This window comes from Poecilia formosa, unplaced genomic scaffold (assembly GCF_000485575.1).
Source record: "Poecilia formosa unplaced genomic scaffold, Poecilia_formosa-5.1.2 Scaffold432, whole genome shotgun sequence".
NCBI lineage: Eukaryota > Metazoa > Chordata > Actinopteri > Cyprinodontiformes > Poeciliidae > Poecilia > Poecilia formosa.
This window is the reverse complement of record NW_006800371.1, coordinates 18004-25993: the sequence shown is the minus strand read 5'-3', so window position 1 is coordinate 25993 and position 7990 is coordinate 18004. Positions and strand designations below refer to the sequence as shown.

Sequence of the window (7990 nt, the reverse complement as noted above, 5' to 3'; positions counted from 1 at the left end):
TGCAAGCATTTTGTCATATACACGAGGCGGCGATCACCGAAGTTATAACTGAACATGAGCAAAATTATGGAGAGATTTAAGAGAATGTAGCTTGGTTGTTGGTCTAAATACCTACTTAGATTTACATACACAATCATGTATGCAGCCTGAGAAAAACAAACCATCCAATGAGCAGCAGGTGTGTGCAGGAAAATGCCTCTTGATGTCAGAGGTTAGATTAGGACGGCTGCCTCAAGAAAACATGCTCATATAGCCGCTGTTAGGAGCCGAGGCATGCAGAATGCCATCAAACACCGAAGCGGTTCGTGCAGAAACCCACAACAGATGGTCCTCCTGTTGGAAAATAACTAGAAAGATTAAAGTCTAACTTAAATAAAATGCATATACATTCTGACAAATATGATTTGTTCAAGGCTTGGTTGTTTCTTCCAGCCTAGAGAGATGAACAAAAATGAGACCCACATGCAAGCCCTGGAAAAAAGATATGCATATCATTTTGATTATTATCGTTGTTTTTTTGTTTTCAAATGATCAACCATCTCTTCTCTTTGGGTATGTATTTTTCTTTTATCTCACATCTTAAAGATTTGGAGAGAAATGTAAAAATTTCCAACTCGGATGTTGGAAAATTTCTCTGCGTTCTCTGTGGGAAGAAAAAAAAAATCAACATGATGTGCAATGTTGAAATTCAGCTTGACTGTGACATCCTGCTTCATGTGTAATAAATTCAAGGGCAGAGCTGCTTCTTTGATGCCATGTTTAGATTTTAATATTCTTCCCTCATTCTTAAGGCTACACTCCCCACTTGTTTTTACTGTGAAAACAGACCAGGATGTTTCAAGATCTCATCAGCTAGCGTGTCTCCCCTGTGCCCCACTTTCTAGTTTTCCACTGTAGAAGATCTGTTGGAGCCTCCTGAATAATACGCTTCAGCTACAAGCTCCCCAATTAACCCACTTTTTTTTTTAATTTCTTTTTTATACGCTGTTTTTGATGCAGTGGAAAAACTCTCCTGTTGCAGGAGAGTTATGTGATGATGCTGACTGCAGAAGTAGGACAGACAAATGGAAAAAAATGGTGGAGCTCTGGAACAGACTTTTTGTTGGTGGAAGCAGAACATCCAGCCTGAAGGATTAACCTTTTATTAATAATAAAAAGCTCTAGAAACTTATGTGAAGGTGAACTGCAAATTCATACCACTTCAGTTGCATTCATCCTCCCCCCAAATAATAAATCCAGAAAATGGTGGCTTCTTCGTGTATTCATGACTATTTGTCTCGGTTGAAATCAGGATAGAGTATGTTGCATTTTGTGGTTTTAATGTGACAAATTGAAAAATTCTTTTGCAAAGCAGTTTATTTTATTTACATGTCCTAGAAATTGGCGCCAAGTTGAGTGTGATTCAGCGTCTGCTTGTGTCCTGTCGTTTGTCCTCTGCTTTGCTTTGCTTTGCCCTGAACTTTTTGAGGTAGGTAAGATGAATGGCTGTGCCTGCAAAGCGCAGTATAACCACTGAGCATCCCATTTCTTACAAGGGCACTTGGCCGGCAGCAGGAGCAGTGGAAATTTGTCATCTTTGTAAAAATTTAAACAAAGGCTATTTGGTATTTTATCTGTATTTACATTGTTGGGTGCAGACTGACTTGATGTAGTTTTGTCTAGCAACTTCCTGCTAGTTTTTGCGTATCTATTATTAATAAAAACACTGAAGAGTTTGGGATATTTTATCCTCTGTCTTTTATTTTGCGTACATATGAATAGCTGGTAAACGTACATGTGCTGATATATGTGTAAGTGATTTAAGTTCCCCTTGTGGCCTTCAAGCTCTGGGTGGTGTCGATTATTTATGTGATTTACGATGGAACGGGAAATTGTATCAGCTAACATCGCCGTGATCCCAAGGTTGATGCAACCCAAGGCATCTGCAGACCGCAGAAAACAACAATTCATGACATGTCTGCAGTTTGTTTTTTGCAACATACATCTCTGAGAGCCGTCTGGAGACCGCAGCATTTAATAGGTTTTCATTTCACCTCACCTTGGCTGTCTGGACACTGGTTATGGGCAGCATCGAGTTTATGCCTTCAGTCTTTTTAAAAGGGTTTTTCTGATGTATGATTGATCGCACTGTTATGAAGCATGAGGAGCAACAGCCTGATTGGGCTTCTAATGGAGCTCTGATGGAGCTTTATCAAAGGGTGCCAGGACTACTGCTGCGCTTCCCAATTGAATTAAAATATTTTTTTGCGGTGGACACAGGAGCAGCAGTGAGGCGAGGCACAGAAAAAATAATACCGAGGCTCCCACTGCGAGCTGACACTTGTTAAAGCTGAGTGTGTGCCCATAAACGCCGGCTTGCTTGCAGAGGGACAGGAACGGACGGAGAACCGTGTCAGCAGGGGCGGATCTAGAAAAATATCTATGGTGTGACAAGAGGGGGGACAATTATTTTTTTCAGGTGTGGCAGCATCTATCTATCGATCTATCAATATAGTGTCTCATTCTCACGTTTAGCGTGCATAGACCCAACATTGGACTTAATTTACTTGATTTACTTGTTGCAAAAATATTTTAAACTTGCATTGTTTCAAAATGAGCTTCATGTCACACTGAGGATTAAATATCATTTCATAATGTAGTATAGTTAATTATTTTTACGTCTTTCATACTGCTGCTAATTGATATGTATTCCTGGATTGGTCAGCGCCTATTAGTCGCTATGTGATGCTTTGAGTTATGTCCAGAAAACCATTCTATTTGTAACCCAGTCCAAAATAAAGGTATTTTGTATTGAGTTAAGTTCATGGAAGGTGTAATAATTTAGAATGTATTAAACATGTTGTTATGAATAAGTGTTAACAAAAAGCTGTACTTACAGGTACTTTAAGTAATACGGTTAAGTTAAAAGAATTTGGAAAAATGTAGTTAAAACTGTTTCATAGAAAAGTAATCTTCAACATATTTTATTTTGAAGGGCTCATGTTTGAAAGAGGAAGTTGTGTAGAGCAAAGCAACTTTTCTGGTTCGTGGTTGGCTGAGGATCAGGAAGGGTTAGGAGAGTAGCGGGAGACCCAGAAAAAACGTGAAGGAGAGAAGAAGAGGGAAAGAAAAAAGAGAGATTAACCGCGCTGAAAAAACGTGGCGGATAGATTAATGAACGAGTGTCTTGCAGATATTTAGACTTTCAACTCGACAGTCTTTAATAGATATCGACTCTACACTCTTTGTTTGCAGCTACTGTGATAATTTCAGACTGGAATTCACTGTACAGTAGGCGAAAGTCATATGTAATGCTCGCTAACGCATTAGCATTCATTAGCACATTGAATGGACTTGAATACTGTGAGCTAACTCGGCTAACAGAAGACTCAACTAATGTTTCCGTCGTGGGAGCGTTCAAGAGTTAACCTAGTGCAGAGAGACGAGCTTACACTGAGAGTTTCTATGACCGTGCTGGAGGACTGTGTCTGCGTTGGACTTTCCTGCTGTTCCTGAATCCTGTGGACCGAGGGACTGGTGAAGGAGCTGAAGACATCTTGCCGACTGGGACCAACGACAGGTTAAATTCGAAGAAGGTTCGAGATTTTCCTTGGAATAAGGTATTGCAATTCCACGCTTCATCACATCAGGCCTGCAATGGGTTTTTGTTTGGGACTATATTTTAGTTAATCATTGCCGGCTTAGGTGGACATTGAAGTGTGGGCCCACATTTATTAATATAGGGTTTGTGAAACTAAAGACTGAAATATTTGCATTTCGTGAATCTATTATTGTTTAATATATGTTCAAAAGTTCAAATCTCATAAAGGTGTGTGTGTTTGATTTTTTTTTATATGATGGTATGTGAAGTTTATTATCCTTAATCAGTGCTACATAAAAGTACTGGAATGTTGTTACTTTAAGGTGAGTGAAACTCAACATATGTTTTAAACACGAGAGTGTATTAAGTTATTATTCCTAAGTTACTGGGTTTAACGAACTCAGGGGCCCGTACCTACTTTAGAACTGTATAACTGGGCTACATATTACAATGCAGGACGAGCAGAAATCTGTCACAAAAATATTAGTAGCGCCATCATTTATCAGATATCTATTAAATACGGCTTAAAATAAAGCTGAGAAAATTGATGTTTGCTGCATACATTTTCCCTGAAACAAACCTATAAACAGTTTGGTTTCTGTTAGTTCTGTCAAGATGCAAGAAATGGCAAATTTCTCTTATATTGGTAAATCGTTTTATTTTAAATATGCTGTAGGAGCCGTAGTTTGATGACTGTTATAAATATCGCCACGTTTTACGAACAGAGGGAATTAGTTCAGTTTTTGTCGCTAGTTTAACTTTTAGGAATTGTAGCGGCTGCAGAGCGCCGCAATAAAGACACAATAAAGCTGATAAACAGGCGAAGAACAAAGCTAGATAAAACCACTTGTACTGTATTCTGCTTTTTCTTGCTCTGGGCTTTACCCAACAGGCGACCCGTTGCCATGGAAACGGACAGACAACAGCTCAACGAGCAGATAGCGCAGAGATTACCGATCTGAGGAATCAACACCAAAATCAAACATTTCCCACACACAAAAAAAGTAGCAAAAACACCAAAACATTACATCTAGTCTGTTACATTATGTTGTCAGGCTTGATGTCTATATTGCGATTATTAATACATTTTCGCCTGAACACAGCAGTGGTTGATTAACTGATTTAAACAGCTGCTCTATTGATGACTTGGTGGGCGGGTTGTCCTGTTTTAGTGCTAACGGAACCAAAACACACCGAACTGCGCAGCACATGTTAAGGTTATCAAAGTCAATAGCAGGCTAACAACAGTTAGGTTAGCATAACTGACTCTGCTCACTTTCTCAATTTTCTTTAAATTAAAACTTTTTCCTCACCTGTTAAATCTGAAACCCGTGAACCTTGTTAACTATGGCTGTCTCGCTCTGTCCTCCTCTCTCACTTCCCGCTACTCAGTAGTAGGTGTCAGGTTACGATGTGTTGCATTCAATGTTATCGGAAAAAAGAGTTCCATGCGCTTAATGTCCGATTTTCCATAACTATTCATTAAATTCATAGTCGCCAGCTGGGGTGGCAACAGGGGTGGCAAGGCTCTCAGTTGGGGTGGCAACTGCCACCCTATGCCACCCCAGTAGATCCGCCCCTGCGTGTCAGCGTGGCCTTTGTTGCGGGGACGGGACCTGACGAATGCGGCCGTGCTGCTTCGCTTGACAGCGGCCGGAGGCGGTGCGAGCACGACCGATAAACTGCCAGGCCAGAAGCTCGCCTCCCCTCCGATACCTGGTGGCGCCGGGACGAAGGAAGGCCATTTGGCGGGTTTAAAAATAAACGGAAAGCGAGAACACGCGAACAATAGAGAGACCTTTATGCTCCTTGTCTGGGATTTGTCTGAAATGTATTGAATGGGAGGAGGCCAAAAAAAACCAAACAAAAACAAAAAGCTGGCTCCTGGTTGACTCATCAAGCTTGGTTTGTTTCTGTAGCTCACTGTCATCCACCTTTAGCGATTACATCGTTTTTGATTTATAGTAGTGGGCTTCCAGTTCATTTCCACTCTCACCAGCTGCCACACTGCAACCCCCCACTCCTCTCTGTGTGAACTCTCCATCTCTCTCCACTGTTTCTGACATTTGCGAGGGGTTTTTATGTGAGCTGTGTGCATCGCAGAGCTCAGCTTAACTTAACCGGCCACCCGTTTTAATCGGCTCGCAGGCCCTGAGAGCTAACAAGCTTACAGCAAAGCGGGGCAGCGGTCAGCAACGAATATCATCTGCCTGTCAAAAGTATTTTTTTACCCTGCCTATGATTACCAGTGCTTTGGCGACTCGGCGATACTTTAAAGGTGCTTCTCTTCACCAGAGGGAAGAGAAGATAAAGAGTCATGTATCGTTTTCCTTCACATCAGTCGTATTACTTTACTTTGTTTTAGGACATAGAAAAGCTTTGTGGTTCTAATCTGACTAAATGTGAAAAAAAAAAAGTTCAATGGGTGTAACTATTTTTGCCATGCACTGTATATATCAGCTGATGCAGTACAATGTGCAAGAGGCCCAGAGGGGGAACATGATATCGCCTTCCTCTCAACCTAATCTTTAAAATCCAATTTCTGAAACGTGCACTTACTGATGGCAGCTATTTTTCCACTTCGGCAAAAGCCCCAAGCATGGAAAAATGTCTGCTTTTGTCCGCATCTAATTGGTTTGTATTATATCCGCCATACCTCATTCTCTTGTATCATCTGCAGTGATTTAGACCCCCTCATGTCTGAGCGGGTAAAACCGGCTGAAAACCCACAGCAGAAGAGAAGCGCAACCCCAGAGCTTTTTAATCCACCCACTATCCTCTGCACCACTTCAGTCTGCATATGATGTCTGCATATGAGGCAATTGTCTGAACTCACTCATTTGATATGGAGAGCACACACACACACGCAGACACACATCTAACATTTATGCTCACCAATCATTTAAAAAAGCTATCATGACTTTAATAAAAGGCTGTCAAAAAAAATTGTTTTGATGGCTAAAACCTCTCTGTCTGCTGAAACTAGATTGGCATTTAAACGTTTGGTATTAAACAGAAAATGGAAAGAGCATAATTTGGCTTTCAGGAGGGCCTGAGGATGAAAATACTGAGTTGGATCTAGTCGAGGCAAATATTTATTTGGCTTTCTTGTGATGCTGCTTTTCTGAGCAAGAATGACTAGATGCTACACATGTGTCAGAGGATTCTTCATAAGCTGCTGCTGTTTGCAGTTTTGTGTCAGCTTCATGCTGATTTCTGGTTTTAAATGCGTTGGTTATGACACTTTTAGATTAAATGAAGACAGAGATGCAAAGGGAGATGGTGTATGTTTCTTTCTAACTTTCTTTATTGGCTTGATACTTTTACTTATTGTTTTTCTTGATTATAACAGATATCGAGCAGAGTAGTGGCAATAGTTCGTTCTGCAGAGTTTTGTTAAGATACCTGCGTATGTTATCATTTGCATTAATGTAATATTATTTTAGGGCTTTTTTTCAAATTATGAACTCAAACCCTTCTTCTTCCAGGATAGGATTATGAAACTTTCATGATAAAAAAAAAATAAACTGGGTGCTTAAAATACATTTAAAATATAAATTCAAAAGACAACTTGAATTGCAAGCAGTGATGAACGGGTTTCAAGCCCTCTCCTGCAAGTTCGGCCCCGCCTGACCCACTTCCCCCCCCCCCCCCATGTTGTACCAGAAGCCTCAGGCTCTTTCCCCTCCCATTGCTCTTTCCCCTCCCATTTAGTAGGTCATTCGCCCAAATAAACATGGTCATCACTGAAGATGTGTGTATGTGTCGGCTAATCTGAATTTTAAACTGAGTTTAACCCCTCCACATAAAGGATCCTGTTTTAAATATCACTGAAAGGGGGAACGTAGTTGAGCAGTACTTCATTTCATATAATACTTGAGCCTTGATGGTGTTTGGGTTGGCTTCAAACATCCTAACCAATTTTCTTTCATCTAAGGGTTATAGTTTGAGTCAGAAATTTGGACACAACTGGACGTTCCAACAGTGAAGACATCCCAAACGCACAACACAAAAACTGGAAGCGGCAGGCTGAACATCAAATGTCTGGAATAGCCCTGATCTAAAAACCTATTGTAAATAAACAGATTATCCTGAATTTATGTACTATGCTGAGCTGTGCAGAATAAAAAGCATTTTAAATGAACTCTGATATTTCTGCCAAGAAGAGCCAGAAACCTGATGGCTATAAATAGTTTGTGGTACAGATCCAAATTACAAAGGGGCATTTCATCCAGTATCGGTGGTGATGCATGTACATGTACAATGTTTGTAGACCACAGTTTACTCAAACTGAAAAAGAAGAGCTTGAATGATCCATTTAAAGCGCAAGATGGGACATTCCTGCTATAATTATTACTAGTAAACATTCAAACCTTGTTTTTTTTACCACTAGTTAAGACACTTTCTCTG

At 40.4% G+C, this 7990-nt stretch overlaps 1 long non-coding RNA gene across 1 annotated transcript; it reads right to left on the bottom strand.

The window, feature by feature from the left end:
* Window positions 1-2574: 2574 nt before the first annotated feature.
* LOC107833717 (uncharacterized) lies at window positions 2575-4403 on the bottom strand. Its single transcript, XR_001659477.1, has 2 exons — window positions 4023-4403; window positions 2575-2753 (listed from the first exon to the last, which is right to left on the bottom strand). It is a non-coding gene; the product is annotated as an uncharacterized LOC107833717 (long non-coding RNA).
* Between the last annotated feature and the right edge of the window lie 3587 nt (window positions 4404-7990).